The following is a 26,395-nucleotide window of genomic DNA, read 5'->3' as shown; positions in this document are numbered from 1 at the left end:
TCTAAACAACAGTGTTTCCGCTTTCGCTGTTTCCTTATTCTATTTAATTTAATTCGTTAGAACATAGACACCATTTGGAACAACGCAGGAATCACAGTCTTGTCTTGAACTAACTCAAGTTATACAATCCAACAGGAGGACTCAGTAAAATCATTCAACACCGAGAAGCAGGACCTGGGGATATGCTAATGGTTAAGAGGAAGGGCGGGCTGCGGGGGTGGGAGAGACCAGCAGTCAGAATAATAACGTGGAACCTGAGGCGATTAAGGGGACCAGTGAAGAGATCGAATATTTTCACTCATTTGCAGAGCTTAAAGGCTGAGGTAGTGATGCTGCAGGAGACACGTCTGAGGGTGAAAGACCAGGTGAGGTGTCATGTGAGAGTACCTTTAAGAAATGGGTGTTTATAAATGGGTGTGTATATAAGTATCTGTAGTGAGCGTGCCTTTAAGAAGTGGGAGTTTATTACTGCAGTGATGTCAGAGAGTGGGTGGAGCTGGGCTGTCTGTCAGCTTTTTACTTTCGTTTTAGGCTGTTTGCTGCAGGGTGTGTTTTAGTTTCGTTTTCAGTGTGGGAGGTGAAGTCAGACGGAGTAGGTGTACTGTTGATCTCTCTGCCATGAAAAGACTATCTCTTCATCATTTGGTGAATTCAGAATTATAAATGTTTTCAGTAGTGACTTTAACCTGATGTGCTTCTGTTAAAGGTTTTGTTTTTAAGTCGTATGCCTGTTAAAAGGAAAGTTTAAAGGATTACTTAGTGTTGTATTCTTTGGGGGTTGTATTTGAATTAATGGTTGCTAAGATGTTCACTGTATGTTTTTAAAAGGTTAACTTGAGATCATAGAATAAACATTGTTTTGCTTTAAAAAATACTTTTCCATTTCTGCTGTACCACACTTGTAGAGTGGGCTGTGTGCTCCCCATACCACAATCTATTAAAGGTTGTGGGTCAGATGAACTCCATGATACAATTTGGGGTTCTCTAAACCCTGGCCCATAAGAAATTGGGGTCTCGTCCGGGATAAAAGTCTAACTATTGGATTGGCTTAGAAAACTTAAAGACAGTGAGGGGTGAGCATATTGTGGTTGCTTTTCAGGTGTGGTATTCTAGTTGAAGTGGGGAGTGTGTTGTGGACCATGCCTCTTTCAGAGGCTCTGAAGGTTTTGGGGGCGGAGATGGTTACACGCAGTATCTTACGGACAGAGACTAAAAGCAGACTGTTAGATTTGGCAAAAACATTGCAATTAACATTACCCAACAAAATGCGAAAAGGTGAGGTAATTATGGCGGTGGCTATGCATTTAAAGTTGCCGGAGTTACAGTTTGACTCATTGGAAATGGAAATAATTCTGTTACAAATGAAACATTGGAACATGAGAAAGAATTAACGCAGCTTGAATACGAAAAAGAGGACAAAGAAAGAGCGAGAGCAGCAACAGACAGAGAAAGAGATAGGGAGGATAAAGAAAGAGAGCGAGAGGAAAAAGAAAAGGAGAGAGAAGAAAGGATAAAAGAAAGAATAGCCCAAGCAGAACAAAAAGAAAGAGAAAGGGAGATACAGATCAGGGGAAAAGATAAAGAGAGAAAGTTTGAACTTCAGAAAATGGCCATGAATCATGACAGTCAGTTAAAATTGGCAGACGTAAAGGGAAACGTACAGTTGGATGAAAGTGATGAGGATAGTGAGAAAGAGCCTCAAAGTCGAAGGCTTGGTGGGAATCTATTTAAATATGTCCAAGCATTGCCAAGGTTTGACGAGAAGGAGGTAGAAGCATTTTTCATTTCATTTGAGAAGGTAGCTAAACAAATGAAATGGCCACAGGACATTTGGGTATTACTGATTCAAACAAAGCTGGTAGGTAGAGCTTGTGAAGTGTTTGCATCACTACCGGAGGGGGTATCTGAGATGTATGAGGAGGTGAAAAAATCCATCTTGGGTGCATAAGAACTAGTGTCTGAAGTCGACAGTCAAAGGTTTAGAAATTTAAGGAAAGAATTTGTTCAAACATATATAGAGTTTGAAAGGATCAAACAGAGTCGTTTTGATTGGTCGATAAGGGCTTTGAAAATAGACCAAACGTATGAAGCTCTCAGAGAAATTATACATTTGGAGGAGTATAAAAATTCAATTCCTGATGTAGTGAAAATTCATGTGGAAGAGCAGATGGTTAAAACTGCCAGATTGGCCGCAGAAATGGCAGATGATTATGACTTAGTTCATAAATCAAAGCTTGCTTTCCGACATCAGTTTCAGCCTGTGAGGGATAGAAACTGTGACATGAGAAATAATCAAGTGTTAAAGGTGAAGTTAATCTGATGGGAGATAATAAGGAGAGTGTACCTCAGATTAAAAAAGATGTCCAGGAGGGTGGAAAAGAAATGAAATATTCAAAATGTTTTCACTGCAATAAACTAGGCCATGTAAAGTCACAGTGTTGGTGGTTGAAGAAAAGCACTTGGAAGGCTGATGCGGCAAAACAGGATAAGACAGTGGGGTTTGTTAAAGTGGAAAAGGAAAGCCCAAGTGAAGCGAAGGACGTGCAAAAGAATGTTACAGCATGATCAAGAGGTGATTGATAAGAAGGTGCCAGATCTCTTTAAAGAATTTACTTGTGTGGGTAAAGTTTACTCATGTGTATCAGGAGGAGCAGGAAAATAAGTCACAATTTTAAGAGATATGGGAGCTAGTCAATCTTTAATGTTAAGCGATGAAGAGTTATGAGTTTGGGTTGAATGTTGCCAGAAAAGGTGGTAATGTTTGGAATTCAGGGTGAGAGGAGTACATGGCCATTATGTAAGGTCAGGTTGGAAAGTCCAGCGAAGAGTGGTGAAGTTGTAGTAGGAGTAATAGAGAAACTATCTTGTCCAGGAATACAGTTTGTCTTGGGTAATGATATAGCTGGATCACAGGTGGGAGTGATGCCGACCGTGGTTGATAAGCCAGCGGAAAATCAGACAACTGAAGTGTTGAAGGACGAATATCCTGGGATTTGTCCGGATTGTGTAGTGACAAGGTCGCAATGTCACAGGTTAAAACAAGAGGAGAAATCAAAGAGCGAAGAAATAAATTGTAAGGGGAATAGACAGGCGGTTCTGCGGACGCAATCGAGACTCCAGGACGGTATGTTGCCTCCCTGGTGCAAGGGTCAAGGATGTCTCGGAGCAGCTGCAGGACATTCTGGGGGGGGGGGGGGGGGTGAACAGCCAGCTGTCTTGGTGCACATAGGCACCAACGATATAGGTAAAAAATGGGACGAGATCCTACAAGCTGAATTTAGGGAGCTAGGAGTTCAACTAAAAAGTAGGACCTCAAAGGTAGTAATCTCAGGATTGCTACCAGTGCCACGAGCTAGTCAGAGTAGGAATGTCAGGATAGAGAGGATGAATGCGTGGCTCGAGAGATGGTGCAAGAGGGAGGGATTCAAATTCCTGGGACATTGGAACCGGTTCTGGGGGAGGTGGGACCAGTACAAACCGGACGGTCTGCACCTGGGCAGGACTGGAACCGATGTCCTAGGGGGGGTGTTTGCTAGAGCTGTTGGGGAGAGTTTAAACTAATGTGGAAGGGGGATGGGAACCGATGTAGGAAGTTGGAAGGTAGTAAAACAGGGACAGAAATAAAAGGCAGTAAGGGGGAATGTGTAAGGCAGAGAAGCCAGAGTCAAAAATCAAAAAGGCCGACAGTACAAGGTACTGACAGTACAAGTGACTGAGGGGAGCTCAGTGAATAGGATCAGGAATACTAAAAGAAATAAAACGGGAAGTGAAAACATTAATGGTAAGCGACGCGGCAGGTTGTTGCATGAAGATATGGGTTCAACGACAAGGAAAATTAGGAGAAAGGTTAAGAGGAAATATAACTTAGGAGAGGTTACTGATCGAGGTGTTAAGATTCAGAACAGAGGTTAAAAAAAATCCAACATAAGTGTACTTTACCTGAATGCTCGTAGTATTCGGAATAAGGTAAATGAGTTGATGGCGCAAATCATCGTGAATGACTATGATTTAGTGGCCATTACTGAAACATGGTTAAAGGATGGTCACGACTGGGAGTTAAATATCCGAGGGTATCAAACTTTTCGGAAGGACAGAGTGGATGGTGAGGGAGGTGGTGTAGCTCTGTTATTTAAAGATGACATCCGGGCAATAGTAAGGGATGACATCGGTGCTATGGAGGATAAGGTTGAATCCATTTGGGTGGAAATCAGGAATAGGTCACTGATAGGAGTAATCTATAGGCCACCAAATAGTAACATTATGGTGGGGCAGGCAATAAACAAAGAAATAACAGATGCATGTAGAAATGGTACAGCAGTTATCATGGGGGATTTTAATCTACATGTTGATTGGTTTAACCAGGTCGGTCAAGGCAGCCTTGAGGAGGAGTTTATGGAATGTATCCGCGATAGTTTCCTAGAACAGTATGTAATGGAACCTACGAGGGAACAAGCGGTCCTAGATCTGGTCCTGTGTAATGAGACAGGATTGATTCAGGATCTCATAGTTAGGGATCCTCTCGGAAGGAGCGATCACAATATGGTGGAATTTAAAATACAGATGGAGGGTGAGAAGGTAAAATCAAGCACTAGTGTTTTGTGCTTAAACAAAGGAGATTACAATGGGATGAGAGAAGAACTAGCTAAGGTACACTGGGAGTAAAGACTTTATAGTGAAACAGTTGAGGAACAGTGGATAACCTTCCAAGTGATTTTTCACAGTGCTCAGCAAAGGTTTATACCAACAAAAAGGAAGGACGGTAAAAAGAGGGGAAATCGACCATGGATATCTAAGGAACTAAGGAAGAGTATCAAATTGAAGGAAAAACCATACAAAGTAGCAAAGATCAGTGGAAGACTAGAGGACTGGGAAATCTTTAGGGGGCAACAGAAAGCTACTAAAAAAGCTATAAAGAAGAGTAAGATAGATTATGAGAGTAAACTTGCTCAGAATATAAAAACAGATAGTAAAAGTTTCTTCAAATACGTAAAACAAGAGTGGCTAAGGTAAATATTGGTCCTTTAGAGGATGAGAAGGGTGATTTAATAATGGGAAATGAGGAAATGGCTGAGGAACTGAACAGGTTTTTTGGGTCGGTCTTCACAGTGGAAGACACAAATAACATGCCAGTGACTGATGGAAATGAGGCTATGACAGGTGAGGACCTTGAGAGGATTATTATCACTAAGGAGGTAGTGATGGGCAAGCTAATGGGACTAAAGGTACACAAGTCTCCTGGAACTGATGGAATGCATCCCAGAGTGCTAAAAGAGATGGCTAGGGAAATTGCAAATGCACTAGTGATAATTTACCAAAATTCACTAGACTCTGGGGTGGTCCCGGCGGATTGGAAATTAGCAAACGTGACACCACTGTTTAAAAAAGGAGGTAGTCAGAAAGCGGGTAATTATAGGCCAGTGAGCTTAACTTCGGTAGTAGGGATGATGCTGGAATCTGTCATCAAGGAAGAAATAGCTAGGCACCTGGATGGAAATTGTCCCATTGGGCAGAGGCAGCATGGGTTCATAATGGGCAGGTCGTGCCTAACTAATTTAGTGGAATTGTTTGAGGACATTAACAGTGCGGTAGATAACGGGGAGCCAATGGATGTGGTATATCTGGATTTCCAGAAAGCCTTTGACAAGGTGCCACACAAAAGGTTGTTGCATAAGATAAAGATGCATGGCATTAAGGGGAAAGTAGTAGCATGGATGGAGGATTGGTTAATTAATAGAAAGCAAAGAGTGGGGATTAATGGGTGTTTCTCTGGTGGGCAATCAGTAGCTAGTGGTGTCCCTCAGGGATCAGTGTTGGGCCCACAACTGTTCACAATTTACATAGATGATTTGGAGTTGCGGACCAAGGGCAATGTGTCCAAGTTTGCAGACGACACCAAGATAAGTGGTAAAGCAAAAAGTGCAGAGGATACTGGAAGTCTGCAGAGGGATTTGGATAGGCTAAGTGAATGGGCTAGGGCCTGGCAGATGGAATACAATGTTGACAAATGTGAGGTTATCCATTTTGGTAGGAATAACAGCAAAAGGGATTATTATTTAAATAATAAAATATTAAAACATGCTGCTGCAGAGAGACCTGGGTGTGCTAGTGCATGAGTCGCGAAAAGTTGGCTTACAGGTGCAACAGGTGATTAAGAAGGCAAAAGGAATTTTGTCCTTCATTGCTAGAGGGATGGAGTTTAAGACTAGGGAGGTTCTGCTGCAATTGTATAAGGTGTTAGTGAGGCCACACCTGGAGTATTGTGTTCAGTTTTGGTCTCCTTACTTGAGAAAGGACATACTGGCACTGGAGGGTGTGCAGAGCAGATTCACTAGGTTAATCCCAGGGCTAAAGGGATTGGATTACGAGGAGAGGTTGAGTAGACTGGGACTGTACTCGTTGGAATTTAGAAGGATGAGGGGGGATCTTAAAGAAACATATAAGATTATGAAGGGAATAGATAGGATAGATGCGGGCAGGTCGTTTCCACTGGCGGGTGAAAGCAGAACTAGGGGGCATAGCCTCAAAATAAGGGGAAGTAGATTTCGGACTGAGTTTAGGAGGAATTTCTTCACTCAAAGGGTTGCGAATCTATGGAATTCCTTGCCCAGTGAAGCAGTAGAGGCTCCTTCATTAAATGTTTTTAAGATAAAATAGATAGTTTTTTGAAGAATAAAGGGATTAAGGGTTATGGTGTTCGGGCCGGAAAGTGGAGCTGAGTCCACAAAAGATCAGCCACGATATCATTGAATGGTGGAGCAGGCTCGAGTGGCCAGATGCCTACTCCTGCTCCTAGTTCTTATGTTCTTATGTTATGTTCTTATGACGTTGAAGTGCAATTGTCAGAATTTCTTTTTCATCAGATGGTTGAAAAAGAACAAGAACAGGTGTAGGATGAGGCGGATATTTTTAGTTCTGGAAAAGTGGCGGAGTTAAAACAAAAAGATATAAAACTAAAACTGATGTATCAGAAAGCATACACGGAAGAGGAATCTGAGTATATACCAGAGTGTTATTGCCGTAAAAGTGATGGCTTGATGAGAAAATGGCGACCTTTACATATGCAGGCGGATAAAAGGTGGGCAGAAGTTCATCAAGTAGTATTGTCGGTCGGGTCGAGAAAGGTGGTGTTGCGAGTTGCACATGAGGTACCACTGGGAGGTCATTTGTGAGTAAGGAAAACTCAAGCTAAAATCCAGAAACATTTTTATTGGCCTGAACTACATAAAGATGTAGTTAAATTTTCTCAACCATGTCACACGTGTCAAGTGATAGGGAAACCTCAAGCAGTGATAACACCAGCGCCATTGAAATCCATTCCAGCATTTGAAGAACCGTTTGCAAGTGTCCTAATTGATTGCATAGGATCGTTTCCTAAAACAAAAAGTGGGAATCAATATTTTTGACTATAATGGATGCGTCTACTAGGCTTCCAGAGGCCATTCCAGTATGTAATATTACAGCTGAAAAGATTGTGGAGGAGTTACTTAAATTCTTTACTAGATATGGACTACCCGCAGAAATACAATCGGATCAAGGATCAAATTTTACCTTATTCAAAGCAGTTATGGATAGCTTAGGAATAAAACAATTTGAATCAAATGCGTACCATCCAGAATGGCAGGGAGCGTTAGAAAGGTGGGATCAGACATTAAAGACAGGGTTGAGGGCTTATTGTCACGATTATCCAGAGGATTGGGATAAAGGAATTCCATTCGTACTGGTTGCAATTAAGGATGCACCGAATGAGTCAACCAAATTTATTCATTTTGAACTAATCTTTGGTCATGAGGTAAGAGGACCACTTAAATTGATGCAGGAAAAATTGGTAAGTGAGAAATCAGAACTTACATACAACAGAGAACATAGAATAATAGAGCACAGAACAGGCCCTTCGGCCCACGATGTTATGTCAAATGTTTGTCCTAGATTAAGAACAAATTAATCTACACCCCATCATTCTACCGTAATCCATGTACCTATCCAATAGGCGCTTGAAGGTCCCTAATGTTTCTGACTCAACCACTTCCACAATCAGTGCATTCCATGCCCCCACTACTCTCTAGGAAAATAATCTACCTGTGACATCCGCCCTATATCTTCCACCATTCACCTTAAATCTATGTCCACTTGTAATGGTTTGTTCCACCCGGTGAAAAGATCTGTGACTGTCTACTCTATCTGTTCCCCTGATCATCTTATAAACCTCTATCAAGTCGCCCCTCATCCTTCTCCGTTCTAATGAGAAAAGGCCTAGCACCCTCAACCTTTCCTCGTAAGACCTACTCTCCATTCCAGGCAACATCCTGGTAAATCTCCTTTGCACCTTTTCCAAAGCTTCCACATCCTTCCTAAAACGAGGCGATCAGAACTGCACACATTACTCCAAATGTGGCCTTACCAAAGTTTTGTACAGCTGCATCATCGCCTCACAGCTCATAAATTCAATCCCTCTGCTAATGAACGCTCGCACACCATAGGCCTTCTTCACAGCTCTATCCACTTGGGTGGCAACTTTCAAAGATCTACGAACATAGACCCCAAGATCTCTCTGCTTCTCCACTTTGCCAAGAACGCTACTGTTAACCCTGTATTCCGCATTCATATTTGTCCTTCCAAAATGAACAACCTCACACTTTTCAGCGTTAAGCTCCATCTGCCACTTCCCAGCCCAGCTCTGCATCCGATCTATGTCTCTCTGCAGCCGAACACAGCCCTCCTCACTATCCACAACACCACTAATCTTCGTATCATCTGCAAATTTACTGACCCAGCCTTCAACTCCCTCATCCAAGTCATTAATGAAAATCACAAACAGCAGAGGACCAAGAACTGATCCCTGTGGTTCGCCACTGGTAACTGGGCTCCAGGCTAAATATTTGCCATCCACCACCACTCTCTGACTTCCAACAGTTAGCAGTTCGTTATCCAACTGGCCAAATTTCCCAGTATCCCATGCCTCCTTACTTTCTGCTAAGCCGACCATGGGGAACCTTATCAAATGCCTTACTAAAATCCATGTACACTACATCCACTGCTTTACCTTCATCCACGTGCTTGGTGACCTCCTCAAAGAATTCTATAAGACTTGTGAGGCAAGACCTACCTCTCACAAATCCATGCTGACTAGCCCTAATCAAGCAGTGCCGTTCCAGATGCTCAGAAATCGTATCCCTCAGTACCCTTTCCATTACTTTGCCTCACACTGAAGTGAGACTAACTGGCCTGTAATTCCCAGGGTTATCTCCATTCCATTTTTTGAACAGGGGCACGACATTCGCCACTCTCTAATCCCCTGGCACCACCCCTGTTGACAGTGAGGACGAAAAGATCATTGCCAACGGCTCTGCAATTTCATCTCTTGCTTCCCATAGAATCCTTGGATATATCCCATCAGGCCCGGGTGCCCTGTCTACTCAAATTTTTCAAAATGCCCAACACAACTTCCTTCCTAACAAGTATTTCCTCATGCTTACGAGTCTGTTTCACACTGTCCTCTCCAACAATATGATCCCTCTCATTTGTAAATACGGAAGAAACGTACTCATTCAAGACCTCTCCTATCTCTTCAGACTCAATACCCAATCTCCCGCTACTGTCCTTGACCTACCCTTGCTCTAGTCATTCTTATATTTCTCACAAATGTGTAAAAGGCCTTGGGGCTTTCCTTGATCCTACCCTCTAAAGACTTTTCATGCCCTCTCTTAGCTCTCCTAACCCCTTTCTTCAGTTCCCTCCTGGCTATCTTGTATCCCTCCAGCGCCCTGTCTGAACCTTGTTTCCTCAGCTTTACGTAAGTATCCTTCTTCCTCTTAACAAGACATTCAACCTCTCTTGTCAACCGTGGTTCCCTCACTCGACCATCTCTTCCCTATCTGACGTGGACATACATATCAAGGACACGTAGTATCTGTTCCTGGAACAAGTTCCACATTTCAATTGAGTCCTTCCCTGGCAGCCTATGTTCCCAATTTATGCACTTCAGTTCTTGTCTGTCTGCATCGTTTTTACCCTTCCCCCAATTGTAAACATTGCCCTGATGCACGCACCTATCCCTCTCCATTACTAACGTGAAAGTCACAGAACTGTGGTCACTATCTCCAAAATGCTCCCCCACTAACAAATCTATCACTTGCCCTGATTCATTACCACGTTCTAAATCCAATATGGCCTCCCCTCTCGTCGGACAATCTACATACTGTGTTAGAAAAGCTTCCTGGATACACTGCACAAACATCCATCCAAACTATTTGATCGAAAGAGTGCCCACTCAATATTTGGGAAGCTGAAGTCACCCATGACTACTACCCTGTGACTTCTGCACCTTTCCAAAATCTGTTTCCCAATCTGTTCCTCCACATCTCTGCTGCTATTGGGGGGCCTATAGAAAACTCCCAACAAGGTGACTGCTGCTTTTCTATTTCTGACTTCAACCCATATTACCTCAGTCGGCAGATCCTCCTCGAACTGCCTTTCAGCAGCTGTTATACTATCTCTAATTAACAATGCAACCCCCCCCCCCCACCTCTTTACCACCCTCCCTAATCTTATTGAAACATCTATAACCAGGAACCTCCAACAATGAAGTGAGGTGAATAATGCGGTAAAAACGCCGGATCGAAGGAAAGCTCACTGAGTGAATATGCTTAAAAGGTACCTTCAAAGGGAAGGAGAGGAAAATAAGGAGGTTTTAATGATTATAACTCAAAGTGATGAACCAAATCCAGATGACTGTGAATTTGACATACCTCAGATTAAATTGGAAAACAAGGATGTTCTTAAAAAGTGGAATAAATTGTTGAGTTACCTTCCAGATGAAAAACAAACACACATGAAAGACTTATTGATATCGCATGGGCAAGTTTGTGGAGATAAATTGGGAAGTACTAAAACGGCGATACATGATGTAGATGTGGGAAATGCTGTTCCAATCAAACAACATCCATACAGACTTAACCCTTTAAAATTGGCACAGGCTAACAAAGAGATTGAGAGTATGCTTAAAAATTGTACAATTGAAGTGGGTTGCAGTCAATGGAGCTCACCCATAGTAATGGTACCTCAACTAGATGGTACCCAACGGTTGTCTGTGGACTATAGAAAGGTTAATGCAGTTACAAGAACGGACTCTTATCCTATCCCACGTTTTGAGAATTGCATTGAGAAAGTGGACAATCAGCTTTTATTTCCAAACTGGATTTACTTAAAGGTTACTGGAAGGTACCTATATCGGAAAGGGCGAAGGGGATTTCAGCATTTGTGACTCCAGGTGGTATATACCAATTCAAAGTGATGTCATTTGGCATGAAAAATGCCCCAGCCACATTTCAACGGTTAACTAACAAAGTCGATTCAGGATTACCCAATTGTGTGGTATACATCGATGATCTGGTCATTTTCAGCCAGACATGGACAGAACATTTAAAACATCTGATGGAGTTATTCGATCGATTTCAGGAGGTGGGTTTGATGATAACCCTAGCCAAAAGTGAATTTGGAATGTCCAAGTCACTTTCCTTGGCCATTCAATTGGATTAGGTCGAATGGTCCCACAGGATGTGAAAACAAAAGTTAATGGGCAACCCTCGACACGACGGGAAATAATGCGATTTCTTCGTATGAGTGGATTTTAGCGGCAATTTGTCCCAAATTTCAGCAGTGTGGTCGTTCCACTGACAGACTTGCTCAAGAAGCGTAACAAATTCCAGTGGACAGCGGACTGTCAACAGGCATTTGACAGCCTGCGTTAACCACTGCTCCTATGTTAGCCATCCCATCTATGCATACCACACATACGTTCCATCTCTTTGTTAACCTGTGACAATTTTAAAGGGTTAAGTCTATATGGATGTTGTTTAATTGGAACAGCATTTCCCACATCTACATCGTGTATAGCCATTTTAGTACTTCCCAATTTATCTCCACAAACTTGCCCATGTGAGATCAATCATTCTTTCAGGTCGGTTCGTTTTTCCTCTGAAAGATAACTCAACAATTTATCCCAATTTTTAAGAACATCCTCATTTTCCAATTTAATTTGAGGTATGTCAAATTCACAATCATCTGGATTTGATTTGTCTCGTTGAGTTAGAATCATTAAAACCTCCTCCTTTTTCGCTCCTTCCCTTTCAACGTAACCTTTAAGCAGATTCACATGACACATTTGGTGAGTCTTCCTTCTATCTGCTGCTTTTACCACATAATTCACCTCACTTAATTTCCTTTCAATCTGATAAGCTCCACAAAACCTAGCTTTTAAAGGCTCACCTACCACTGGTAACAACAGTAAAACTTTATTTCCACTGGCAAAACTACGAACTTTGGATTTCTTGTCCGCGACCCGTTTCATCACATTTTGTGCAACTTTCAAATGTTGTCTAGCCAATTCATCTGCTCTATTTAATTGTTACCTAAAATTTGACAGGTAATCCAATAATGTTACTTCCGATTTCTCAACCACCAATTTTTCCTTAATCAACTTAAGCGGTCCTCTTACCTCATGACCAAAAATTAGGTCAAAAGGACTAAATTTGGGTGACTCATTAGGTGCATCCCTAATTGCAAACAGTACGAATGGAATTCTTTTATCCCAATCCTCTGGATAATCATGAAACAATATGTTGACAGGCCAACAAGAGGCGAGGCCACGTTGGATTTGGTTTTGGGTAATGAACCAGGCCAGGTGTTGGATTTGGAGGTAGGAGAGCACTTTGGGGACAGTGACCACAATTCGGTGACGTTTACGTTAATGATGGAAAGGGATAAGTATACACCGCAGGGCAAGAGTTATAGCTGGGGGAAGGGCAATTATGATACCATTAGACGTGACTTGGGGGGGATAAGGTGGAGAAGTAGGCTGCCAGTGTTGGGCACACTGGATAAGTGGGGCTTGTTCAAGGATCAGCTACTGCGTGTTCTTGATAAGTATGTACCGGTCAGACAGGGAGGAAGGCGTCGAGCGAGGGAACCGTGGTTTACCAAGGAAGTGGAATCTCTTGTTAAGAGGAAGAAGGAGGCCTATGTGAAGATGAAGTGTGAAGTTTCGGTTGGGGCGATGGATAGTTACAAGGTAGCGAGGAAGGATCTAAAGAGAGAGCTAAGACGAGCAAGGAGGGGACATGAGAAGTATTTGGCAGGAAGGATCAAGGAAAACCCAAAAGCTTTCTATAGGTATGTCAGGAATAAGCGAATGACTAGGGAAAGAGTAGGACCAGTCAAGGACAGGGATGGGAAATTGTGTGTGGAGTCTGAAGAGATAGGCGAGATACTAAATGAATATTTTTTGTCAGTATTCACTCAGGAAAAAGATAATGTTGTGGAGGAGAATGCTGAGCCCCAGGCTAATAGAATAGATGGCATTGAGGTACGTAGGGAAGAGGTGTTGGCAATTCTGGACAGGCTGAAAATAGATAAGTCCCCGGGACCTGATGGGATTTATCCTAGGATTCTCTGGGAGGCCAGGGAAGAGATTGCTGGACCTTTGGCTTTGATTTTTATGTCATCATTGGCTACAGGAATAGTGCCAGAGGACTGGAGGACAGCAAATGTGGTCCCTTTGTTCAAAAAGGGGAGCAGAGACAACCCCGGCAACCATCGACCGGTGAGCCTCACGTCTGTAGTGGGTAAAGTCTTGGAGGGGATTATAAGAGACAAGATTTATAATCATCTAGATAGGAATAATATGATCAGGGATAGTCAGCATGGCTTTGTGAAGGGTAGGTCATGCCTCACAAACCTTATTGAGTTCTTTGAGAAGGTGACTGAACAGGTAGATGAGGGTAGAGCAGTTGATGTGGTGTATGTGGATTTCAGCAAAGCATTTGATAAGGTTCCCCACGGTAGGCTATTGCAAAAATACGGAAGCTGGGGATTGAGGGTGATTTAGAGATGTGGATCAGAAATTGGCTAGCTGAAAGAAGACAGGGGGTGGTGGTTGATGGGAAATATTCAGAATGGAGTACAGTCACAAGTGGAGTACCACAAGGATCTGTTCTGGGGCCGTTGCTGTTTGTCATTTTTATCAATGACCTAGAGGAAGGCGCAGAAGGGTTGGTGAGTAAATTTGCAGACGATACTAAAGTCGGTGGTGTTGTCGATAGTGTGGAAGGATGTAGCAGGTTACAGAGGGATATAGATAAGCTGCAGAGCTGGGCTGAGAGGTGGCAAATGGAGTTTAATGTAGAGAAGTGTGAGGTGATTCACTTTGGAAGGAATAACAGGAATGCGGAATATTTGGCTAATGGTAAAGTTCTTGAAAGTGTGGATGAGCAGAGGGATCTAGGTGTCCATGTACATAGATCCCTGAAAGTTGCCACCCAGGTTGATAGGGTTGTGAAGAAGGCCTATGGAGTGTTGGCCTTTATTGGTAGAGGGATTGAGTTCCGGTGTCGGGAGGTCATGTTGCAGCTGTACAGAACTCTGGTACGGCCGCATTTGGAGTATTGCGTACAGTTCTGGTCACCGCATTATAGGAAGGACGTGGAGGCTTTGGAGCAGGTGCAGAGGAGATTTACCAGGATGTTGCCTGGTATGGAGGGAAAATCTTATGAGGAAAGGCTGATGGACTTGAGGTTGTTTTCGTTGGAGAGAAGAAGGTTAAGGGGAGACTTAATAGAGGCATACAAAATTATCAGGGGGTTGGATAGGGTGGACAGTGAGAGCCTTCTCCCGCGGATGGATATGGCTGGCACGAGGGGACATAACTTTAAACTGAGGGGTAATAGATATAGGACAGAGGTCAGAGGTAGGTTCTTTACGCAAAGAGTAGTGAGGCCGTGGAATGCCCTACCTGCTACAGTAGTGAACTCGCCAACATTGAGGGCATTTAAAAGTTTATTGGATAAACATATGGATGATAATGGCATAGTGTAGGTTAGATGGCTTTTGTTTCGGTGCAACATCGTGGGCCGAAGGGCCTGTACTGCGCTGTATTGTTCTATGTTCTATGTTCTATGACAATAAACACTCAATATTGTCTTTAATGTCTGATGCCACCTTTCTAACGCTCCCTGCGATTCTGGATGGTACGCACTTGATTTAATTCGTTTTTTTCCTGAGCTATCCATTACTTCTTTGAATAACCTCGAGGTAAAATTTGATCCTTGTTCCGATCGTATTTCTGTGGGTAGTCCATATCTCGTAAAAAATTTAAGTAACTCCTCCACAATCTTTTTAGCTGTAATATTACAGACTGGATTGACCTCTGGAAACCTAGTAGGCACATCTATTATAGGCAAAATACATTGATTCCCACTTGTTGTTTTAGGAAGCGGTCCTATGCAATCAATTAGGACACTTGTAAAAGGTTCCTCAAATGGTGGAATGGGTATTAAGGGGGTTGGTTTTATCACTGCTTGAGGTTTCCCTGTCACTTGACATGTGTGACATGATTGACAAAATTTACCAACATGTTTATATAGTCCAGGCAAATAAAAATGTTTCTGGATTTTAACTTGAGTTTTTCTTATCCCCAAATGACCTCCCACTGGTACCTCATGTGCAACTCGCAACACCTCCTTTCTATACCCTATCGGCAACACTACTTGATGAACTTCTGCCCACTTTGCATCCGCCTGCATACGTAAAGGTCTCCATTTCCTTATCAAGACATCACTTTTACAGTAATGACACTCTGGTCTACACTCAGATTCCTCTTCCGTGTATGCTTTCTGATACATACGTTTTATTTCTATATCTTTCTGTTGTAACTCTGTCAATTTTCCGGAGCTAAAAATATCCGCCTCATCCTCCACCTGTTCTTCTTCTTTTTCATAATTGCATTTCAACGTCATCTTCACTCTTTGATTTGTCCTTTTGTCTTAACCTGTGACTTTATGACCTTGTTACTACACAATCCGGAAAAATCCCAGGATATTCATCCTTCAACACTTCAGCTGTCTGATTTTCCACTGGCTTATCAACCACAGTCGGCACCACTCCCACTTGCGATCCAGTTGTAGCATTACCCAAGATATAGTGAGTTCACTGGGAGTGAGTTCTTCCAGTGAGCCAGAGAAGACACAGCCAGAGTGAGACAGCAAAGAGTGAGTTTGGGAATTTGAATCTAGGTGGAAATTGAATCCAATCAAATCGGTAAGGCAGTTCCTTTTAAATTTCAGGAGTTTAAATTAATTTAAATTAATGTAGAATTGTACAGTGTAGGTTAACAAGGGCTGCCCCACCCACTCATATAATTGGTTGGCAGTCACTTTAATCTACTTTGATCTAAAAGCAGGTGGCGGAGGGGAGTCAACTCAGGCCAATTTATAAAGAGCAACTTGTAACTCACTCCCAGTGAGTTCTTCCAGGGAGCCAGAGAAGACACAGCCAGAGTGAGACAGCAAAGAGTGAGTTTGGGAATTTGAATCTAGGTGGGAATTCAAAGCTTGGGAAGAGGGGGGGGGGGGTCGTCTTTATCCCTGGTAAATTACTGGTAAGTAGTTTTTATTTTCATTGTTTAATTTATTTATTTTTTCTTTTGCTTTTTGGAATTGTAGTTGTATAAGTTTACCTAAGGTTTATGACATGGCAGGGGATCTCAGACCCGTGTCATGCTCCTCGTGTGCGATGTGGTAGCTCGGGGACACGTCCACTGTCCCTGTCTCCTTCACGCGCAAGAAGTGTGTCCAGCTGCAGCTCCTGTTAGACCGCTTGACAGCTCTGGAGCTGCGGATGGACTCACTTTGGAGCATCCGCGATGCTGAGGATGTCGTGGATAGCATGTTTAGCGAGTTGGTCACACCGCAGGTCAACGTTACTGAGGGAGATAGAAAATGGGTGACCAAAAGCAAGAGTGGGAAGGCAGTGCAGGTGTCCCCTGCGATCATCTCCCTGCAAAACAGATATACCGCTTTGGATACTTTTGAGGGAGATGGCTCACCAGGGGAAGACAGTAGCAGCCATGTTCATGGCACCGTGGCAGGTACTGCTGCGCAGCTGGGCAGGAAGAAGAATTGCAGGGCTATAGTGATGGGGACTCAACCATCAGGGGAATATACAAGCGGTTCTGTGGACGCAATCAAGACTACAGGATGGTATGTTGCCTCACTGGTGCAAGGGTCAGGGATGTCTTGGAGTGGTTGGAGGACATTCTGGGGGGAGAGGGGTGAACAGCCAGTTGTCGTGGTGCACATAGGCACCAACGATATAGGTACAAAAACGGGACGAGATCCTACAAGCTGAATTCAGGGAGTAAGGAGTTAAACTATAAAGTAGGACCTCAAAGGTAGTAATATCAGCATTGCTACCAGTGCCACGAGCTAGTCAGAGTAGGAATGTCGGGATATATAGGGTGAATGCGTGACTCGAGAGATGGTGGAAGAGGGAGGGATTCAAAATCCTGGGGCATTGGAACCGGTTCTGGAGGAGGTGGGACCAGTACAAACTGGACGGTCTGCACCTGGGCAGGACTGGAGCCGATGTCCGGGGCGGGGGGGGGGGTGGGGGGTGGGCGGGGGGGGGGGAGAGATGTTTGCTAGAGTTGTTGGGGAGGGTTTAAACTAATGTGGCAGGGGGATGGGAACCAATGTAGGAAGTTGGAAGATAGTAAAACAGGGACAGAAGCAAAAGGCAGTCAGGGTGAAAGTGTAAGGCAGAGAAGCCACAGTCAAAACTCAAAAAGGGCGACAGTACAAGGTACAGTGACTGAGCGGAGCTCAGTGAATAGGGCCAGTAATACTAAAAGTAATAAAACAGGAAGGAAAAGCATTAATGGTAGGAGACGCGGCAGGTTGTTACGTGAAGATATGGGTTCAACGACAAGAAAACTTAGGAGAAAACTTAAGAGGAAATATAACTTAGGAGAGGTTACTGATCGAGGTGTTAAGATTCAAAACAGCGGTAATAAAGCCAACATAAGCGTACTTTACCTGAATGCTCGTAGTATTCGGAATAAAGTAAATGAGTTGATGGCGCAAATCATCGTGAATGACTCTGATTTAGTGGCCATTACTGAAACATGGTTAAAGGATGGTCACGGCTGGGAGTTAAATATCCAAGGGTATCAAACTATTCGGAACGAAAGAGTGGCTGGTAAGGAAGGTGGCGTAGCACTGTTATTTAAGGATGACATCCGGGAAGTAGTAAGGGATGACATCAGTGCTATGGCGGATAAGGTTGAATCCATTTGGGTGGAAATCAAGAATAGAAAGGCGAAAAAGTCACTGATAGGAGTAGCCTATAGGCCACCAAATAGTAACATTATGGTGGGGCAGGCAATAAACAAAGAAATAACGGATGCATGTAGAAATAGCACACAGTTATCATGGGGGATTTTAATCTACATGTCGATTGGTTTAACCAGGTCGGTCAAGGCAGCCTTGAGGAGGAGTTCATAGAATGCATCCAAGATAGTTTCCTGGAACAGTATGTAATTGAACCTACGGGAAAAGGCAGTCCAAGAACTGGTCCTGTGTAATGAGACAGGATTGATTCATGATCTCATAGTTAGGGATCCTCTCGGAAGGAGCGATCACAATATGGTGGAATTTAAAATACAGATGGAGGGTGAGAAGGTAAAATCAAACACTGGTGTTTTGTGCTTAAACAAAGGAGATTACAATGGGTTGAGAGAAGAACTAGCTAAGGTAGATTGGGAGCAAAGACTTTATGGTGAAACAGTTGAGGAAAAGTGAAGAACCTGCCAAGCGATTTTTCACAGTGCTCAGCAAAGGTTTATACCAACAAAAAGGAAGGACGTTAAAAAGAGGGAAAATCGACCGTGGATATCTAAGGAAATAAGGGAGAGTATCAAATTGAAGGAAAAAGCATACAAAGTGGCAAAGTTAGTGGGAGACTAGAGGACTGGGAAATCTTTAGGGGACAACAGAAATCTACTAAAAAAGCTATAAAAAAGAGTAAGATAAATTATGAGAGTAAACTTGCTCAGAATATAAAAACAGATAGTAAATGTTTCTACAAATATATAAAACAAAAAATAGTGGCTAAGGTAAATATTGGTCCTTTAGAGGATTAGAAGGGAGATTTAATAATGGGAGATGAGGAAATGGGTGAGGAACTGAACAGGTTTTGGGGGTCGGTCTTCACAGTGGAAGACACAAATAACATGCCAGTGACTGATAGAAATGAGGCTATGACAGGTGAGGACCTTGAGAGGATTGTTATCATTAAGCAGGTAGTGATGGGCAAGCTAATGGGGCTAAAGGTAGACAAGTCTCCTGACCCTGATGGAATGCATCCCAGAGTGCTAAAAGAGATGGCGAGGGAAATTGCAAATGCACTAGTGATAATTTATCAAAATTCACTAGACACTGGGGTGGTCCCGACGGATTGGAAATTAGCAAACGTGACATCACTGTTCAAAAAAGGAGGTAGGCAGAAAGCGGGTAATTATAGGCCAGTGAGCTTAACTTCGGTAGTGGGGAAGATGCTGGAATCTATCATCAAGGAAGAAATAGCGAGGCATCTGAATGGAAATTGTCCCATTGGGCAGACACAGCATGGGTTCATAAAGGCAGGTCGTGCCTAAATAATTTAGTGGAATTTTCTGAGGACATTACCAGTGCGGTAGATAACGGGGAGCCAATGGATGTGGCATATCTGGATTTCCAGAAAGCCTTTGACAAGTTGCCACACAAAAGTTTGCTGCATCAGATAAAGATGCATGGCATTAAGGGGAAAGTAGTAGCATGGATAGAGGATTGGTTAATTAATAGAAAGCAAAGTGAGGTGATTAATGGGTGTTTCTCTGGTTGGCAATCAGTAGCTAGTGGTGTCCCTCAGGGATCAGTGTTAGGCCCACAATTGTTTACAATTTACATAGATGATTTGGAGTTAGGGACCAAGGGTAATGTGTCGAAGTTTGTTGATGACACTAAGATGAGTCGTAAAGCAAAAAGTGCAGAGGATACTGGAAGTCTTCAGTAGCATTTGGATAGGCTAAGTGAATGGGCTAGGGTCTGGCAGATGGAATACAATGTTGACAAATGTGAGGTTATCCATTTTGGTTGGAATAACAGCAAAAGGAATTTTTATTTAAATGATAAAATATTAAAACATGCTGCTGTGCAGAGAGACCTGGGTGTACTAATGCATGAGTCGCAAACAGTTGGTTTACAGGTGCAACAGGTGATTAAGAAGGCGAATGGAATGTTGTCCTTCATTGCTAGAGGGATGGAGTTTAAGACGAGGGAGGCTGCAATTGTATAAGGTGTTAGTGAGGCCACACCTGGAGTGTTGCGTTCAGTTTTGGTCTGCTTACTTGAGAAAGGGCGTACTGGCACTGGAGAGTGTGCAGAGGAGATTAACTAGGTTAATCCCAGACCTGAAGGGGTTGGATTACGAGGAGAAGTTGAGTAGACTGGGACTGCACTCGCTGGAATTTAGAAGAATGAGGGGTGACCTTATAGAAACGTATAAAATTATGAAGGTAATAGATAGGAAAATGCAGGAAGGTTCTTTCCACTGGCGGGTGAAAGCAGAACTAGGAGGCATAGCCTCAAAATAAGGGGAAGTAGATTTAGGACTGAGTTTAGGAGGAACTTCTTCACCCAAAGGGTTGTGAATCTATGGAATCCCTTGCCCAGTGTAACAGTCGAGGCTCCTTCATTAAATGTTTTTAAGATAAAGATAGATAGTTTTTTGACGAATAAAGGGATTAAGGGTTATGGTGTTCGGCCTGGAATGTGGAGCTGAGTCCACAAAAGATCAGCCATAATCTCATTGAATGGCGGAGCAGGCTCGAGGGGCCAGATGGCCTACTCCTGCTCCTAGTTCTTATGCTGTATTCCTGGACAAGATAGTTTCTCTATTACTCCGACTAACACTTCACCACTCTTTACAGGACTTTCCAAACTTACCTTATATAATTGAACACTACTCCTCTCACCCTGAATTCCACATATTACCACCTTTTCTGGCAACATTCTTCCAAAACTACATAACTCCTCACCTCTTACCATTAAAGATTGACTAGCTCCCGTATCTCTTAAAATTGTGACTTATTTACCTGCTCCTCCTGATACACATGAGTAAACTTTACCCACACAAGTAAATTCTTTAAAGACATCTGGCACCATCTTATCAATCACCTCTTGATCAGGCTGTACAATCTTTTGCACTTCCTTCGCTTCCCTTGGGCTTTCCTTTACAACTCTAACAAACCCCACTGTCTGATCCTGTTTTACCACATCAGCCACCCCAGTGCTTTTCTTCAACCACCAACACTGTGACTTTACATGGTCTAGTTTATTACAGTGAAAATTTGTGAAACATTTCATTTCTTTTCCACCCTCCTGGGTTTCTTTTTTAATCTGAGGTACACTCTCCGTATTATCTCCCATCAGATCACCTTTACCTTCACCACTTGATTATTTCTCATATCCCCAGTTTCTATCCCTCACCGGCTGAAACTGATGTCGGAATTCAAGCTTTGATTTACGAACTAATTCATAATCATTTGCCATGTTTTCTGCTAATCTCGCAGTTTCAACCCTCTGCCCTTCCACATGGGTTCTCACTACATCAGGAATTGATTTTTTAAACTGCTCCAAAATTATAATTTCTCTGAGAGCTTCATACGTTTGATCTATTTTCAAAGCTCTTATCCACCTATCAAAATTACTCTGTTTGAATCTTTCAAGCTCCACGTATGTTTGATCAAATTCTTTCCTTAAATTTCTAAACCTTTGTCTGTAAGCTTCAGGCACTGGTTCATATGCACCCAAGATGGATTTTTCACCTCCTCATACGTCCCAGCTACCTCCTCCAGTAGTGATGCAAACACTTCACTAGCTCTACCTACCAGCTTTGTTTGAATCAGTAATACCCACATGTCCTGTGGCCATTTCATTTGTTTAGCTAACTTCTCAAATGAAATGAAAAATGCTTCTACCTCCTTCTCATCAAACCTTGGCAATGCTTGGACATATTTAAATAGATTCCCACCAAGCCTTCGACTTTGACGCTCTTTCTCACTATCCTCATCACTATGATCCAACTATACGTTTCCCGTTACGTCTGCCAATTTTAACTGACTGTCATGTTTCATGGCCATTTTCTGATTTTCAAACTCTCTCTCTTTATCCCGTTCCCTGATCTATATCTCCCTCTCCCTTTCTTTTTGTTCTGCTGGGGCTATTCTTTCTTTCCTCCTTTCTTCTCCCTCCTTTTCTTTTTCCTCTCTCTCTCTTTCGCATTCAAGTCACTTTAATTCTTTCTCATGTTCCATTTGTTTCATTTGAAATTGAATTTATGCCATTTCCAATGACTCAAACTGTATCTTAGGCAACTTCAAATGCTTAACCACCGCCATAATTACCTCATTTTTTCACATTTTTCAGGTAATTGTGACTGCAATGTTTTTGCCAAATCTAACAGTCTGCTTTTAGTCTCTGTCCGTAAGGAACAGCGTGTGACCGTCTCCACCCCCAAAAACTTCTGAGCCTCTGAAAGAGCCATTGTCCACAACACACTCCCCACTTAAACTGAAATACCACACCTGAAAAGCGCCCACAATATGCTCCCCCCTCACTGTCTTTCAGTTCACTAAGCCAATCAAATAGGTAGATTTTGATCCCCCTCGAGCCCCCAGTTGTTATGGGCCAGGGTTTAGAGAATCCCAAAGTATATCATGGAGTTCACCTGACCCACAACTTTTAATAGATTGTCGTATGGGGAGCACTCTACAGGAATGGTACAGCAGAAATGGACGAGTAATTTTAAAAACAAAACAATGTTTATTCTATGAACTCAAGTTAACCTTTTTAAAACAAACAGTGAATATCTTAGCAACCAGTAAATCAAATACACCCCCCCCCCCCAAAGAATACAACACTAAGTAATTTGTATGCTGTTCTTTTAACATCAAAAAACTGAACACACCTCTAAACAGGAGCACATTAGGGTTTACATTCAATACTGAAATCGTTTATAATTCTGAATTCACCAAATGATGAAGATAGTCTTTGGATGGCAGACTTCAGATGCAGCTCCCTGAAAAACACAGACACACCCAAGCTCTTCTCAAACTGAAATTAAAAAGCAGAAGTGTAGCTCAGCTCCACTCACACTCTGACATCACTCCAGTGACATGAGCAGCTCCATTTCTTAAAGGTACATTTCTTAAACATCCATTTCTTAAAGGGTACTCCCACATGACAGGCAGGTGAACTCCATGATACACTTTGGGTTCTATAAACCCTGGCCCATAACAGAGGCTTGGGACGGGCTGGGTGAGTCAGGTATTTCACTCGGTTTTACAGTAGGGGTCGGGGTGTGGCGGTATTGGTGGGAAAGAGGGTATGGTTTCTGATGGAGAAGATGGTAGCGGACCAGTGTTGGCAGTTACGTAGTAGTGATGCGTACTCGGGGGTGTAGGCTGTTGGGTTTATTGAGCGCATATGGTCCAAGTGGGATGATGCAGGGTTTGCAAAGAAGGTGATGGGTGCTATCCTCATAAAGTGGCAGTAGGGGTAGAGTGGAAAATGGTATTGGAACCAAAGATGGACAAGTCCGCGGTGTGCTCGCTGTTGGCCAGCCAGTGTGTGGGGGGGGGGGGGGGGGGGGCGGGGGGCGAAAGTGTTGGCTGGCCTTATGGGGGAGCACGGAAAAATACATCCATGAAGGTTCCTACACCCAGATATCCGGACGTATTCTTTTTTCTCCCCGGTACTCAAGGTGTACTCAAGAATTGACTTCTTCATGGTGGGGAAGGCACTATTGGCTGGGATTCAGAGATCTGAGTACTCTGAAATCGTGATTTTGTATCATGCCCCGCACTGGATGGATGTGGTGCTGGAAAGGGCGGTAGCTCAGAGGCCAGAGCGGAGGATGGATGTGGGGTTTCTAGCTGGCCAGAGCTTTTGTGAGAAAATTGGGAAGGTGATCGAGGAGCATGTCTTGTTTAATTGTATGGGGCAGGTCTCGCAATCGGTGGTTTGTGCGGCATTGAAGGAGGTAGTAAGGGGGAGGCGATTTTGTTCAAGGCTAAGGTAGACAGGGTGGAGAGGGAAGACTGCCAAAGACTGATAGAAGGGATTTTGGAGGTAGATGGAACGTTTGCTGAGGGCACGGACTCGGGTCTCCTCATTAAGAGGAAGGAGCTACAAGCGAGGTCTGATCAGATGTCTTTGGGGAAAGCGGTACATCAGCTAAGAAAGGCGAAAGGGGCCATGTATGTGAGTATGGGGAGAAGGCAGGACACATACTAGCTGGCCAACTTCGAAGGGAGGCAGCGGAGAGGGAGATAGTTCGGATACGGAACAAGGCAAGGAAGTTTATGGTGACTCCAGAGCAGATTAATGAAATATTGGAAGAATTGTAGAGAGACTTATATAGGTCAGAGCCACAAGAGTAGGAACGGGAGATGAGGGAGTTCTTGGGTGGGTTAGAGTACCCGAGGTTAGGGGAGCAGGATCAGGCGGGATTGGAGGTGTCGGTGAGGGTGCAAGATGTGAAGGATGCAATTGGGAGATGCAGACAGGAAATGCGGCGGGAAACGATGCGTTCCAAGCCGAATTTTCTAACACGTTCTTCGACAAACTGTCTCCACTGATGGTGGGCATGTTCGAAGACGTGATGGACAGGAGTGTCTTGCCACAAACGATGGGGCATGCCTCCATCTCGTTACAGCTAAAGAAAGGTAAGTAGCAGATGGAGTGTGGCTCATATGGAACCTTTTCTCTGCTGAATGTAGTTACCAAAATATTGGCATTAAGGCTGGAGGGGTGACTCCCGAATTCGATCGGGGATGACCAGACGGGGTTCGTTGAGGGAAGGCAGTTGTGTTCGAACGGGAGGTGATTGCTGAATGGGGTCCTCTCTCCAGAAGAGGGAAGGGACATGGAAGTGATGATGGCTCTAGATGCAGAGAGGGCGTCCAATCGGGTAGAACGCGGTTGTTTGATGGTGGTACTGGAGAGGTTTGAGATCAGGCCGAAGTTTGGGTCATGGCTCTGGCTGCTATATAAGGAACGAAGGGCAAATGTGAGTACAATTAATTTGAACTCGCGGCATTTCGGATTGCTTCGGGGTACGAGGCAAGCGCATGTCCCCCCTGATGTTTGCATTGGCTATAGAACCCTTGCCCATTGCTCGAAGGAGCTCGGGATTGTGGAAGCGGATAGTGAGAGGTGGGGGGGGAACATAGGGTGCCACTATATGCAGATGATCAACTCGTTTACCGAAGGTATCGATGGGGAATATATTGGAGCAGCTTCAGAGTTTTGGGAAGTTCTCGGGGTACAAGTTTAACCGAGAGAAAAGTGAGGTTTTCATGGTCTCCCGACTGCAAGTGGGAACGGGCGTTGGGGGGGTTGTCATTCCACTTCACGATGTCTCACTTTAAGTATCTGGGGGTGTAGATGGCTTGGGACTGGGCAGAGCTCCGGAAGGTTAACTTTACCTGTTTGGTGGAGAGGGTGAAGGCTGATTTGACAAGATGGAACAAGCTCCCTTTGTCATTGCCAGGCCGGGTTCAGGCTGTCAAAATGAATGTGTTGCCGTAATCCCTGTTTCTGTTCCAGTGTCTGCCGGTCTTTCTACCTGCATCATTCTTCAAAGGGGTGGATAAGTTGATCTACTTGTTCATCCGTTGGCGGGGATGGCGGGGGGCGGTGGGTGGAGGGGGAAGTTGCCAGGATGAGAATGGTGATATTAGAGAGGGGCGGGGGGGGGGGGGGGGGGCGATGCTTCCCAAACTTGCTTTATTATTGGGTGGACAATGTTTTGAAGGTGAGAGGATGGTGTAATGAGCGGAGGACGCTGCGGGTAAGGACGGAGGCGGGCTCTTGTAGGCGATCAGAGCTGTGGGCGCTGCAAAGGCACCGTCCCGATCGTCGTCGGTAACTGTTCGGGGCGTCAGGTGGTGGTGGCCACACTGATTATTTGGGGCTGTACTTCAAATTGAGGGCTAGGTCAGGGGGAATGTTGATCAGGGGAATGACGAGTTCGGACCAGGAGGGTTGATGCGAGGTTTGGCGGTTGGGAGGAGAAGGGTAGCAGTGAAATGACGGATTTGTTCCTTGAGGGATGATTACGAGTCTGGAGAAGTTGAAAAAGAAATATGGATTGACACAGAGAGGGGTGTTTAGGTACATACAGATGCGCGACTTCACAAGGAATGTATTCCCGACCTTCCCAGTATCTCCAGCCCCTCTATTGTTTGAGGAAGTGTTTTCAGCGGGGGGACTGGAGAAGTGAGTCGGTCTCGGCGATTTATGGGAGGATCCTGGTGGAGGATGGGGGTTCCATGGAAGGGATTAAGATGCAATGGGAAGAGGAGCTGGGGATGGTCCTAAAAGAGGGACTGTTGTGTGACGTGCTGCGGACGGTGAATGCTTCGACTACTTGAGCGAGTTTGGGGCTGATACAGCTGAAGGTAGCGCATAAGGCACACCTCACTACATCAAGGATGATTCGCCAGTTCGAGCGGGTGGAGGAT

This window comes from Scyliorhinus torazame, chromosome 14 (assembly GCF_047496885.1).
Source record: "Scyliorhinus torazame isolate Kashiwa2021f chromosome 14, sScyTor2.1, whole genome shotgun sequence".
NCBI lineage: Eukaryota > Metazoa > Chordata > Chondrichthyes > Carcharhiniformes > Scyliorhinidae > Scyliorhinus > Scyliorhinus torazame.
This window is presented reverse-complemented; position numbering follows the sequence as displayed.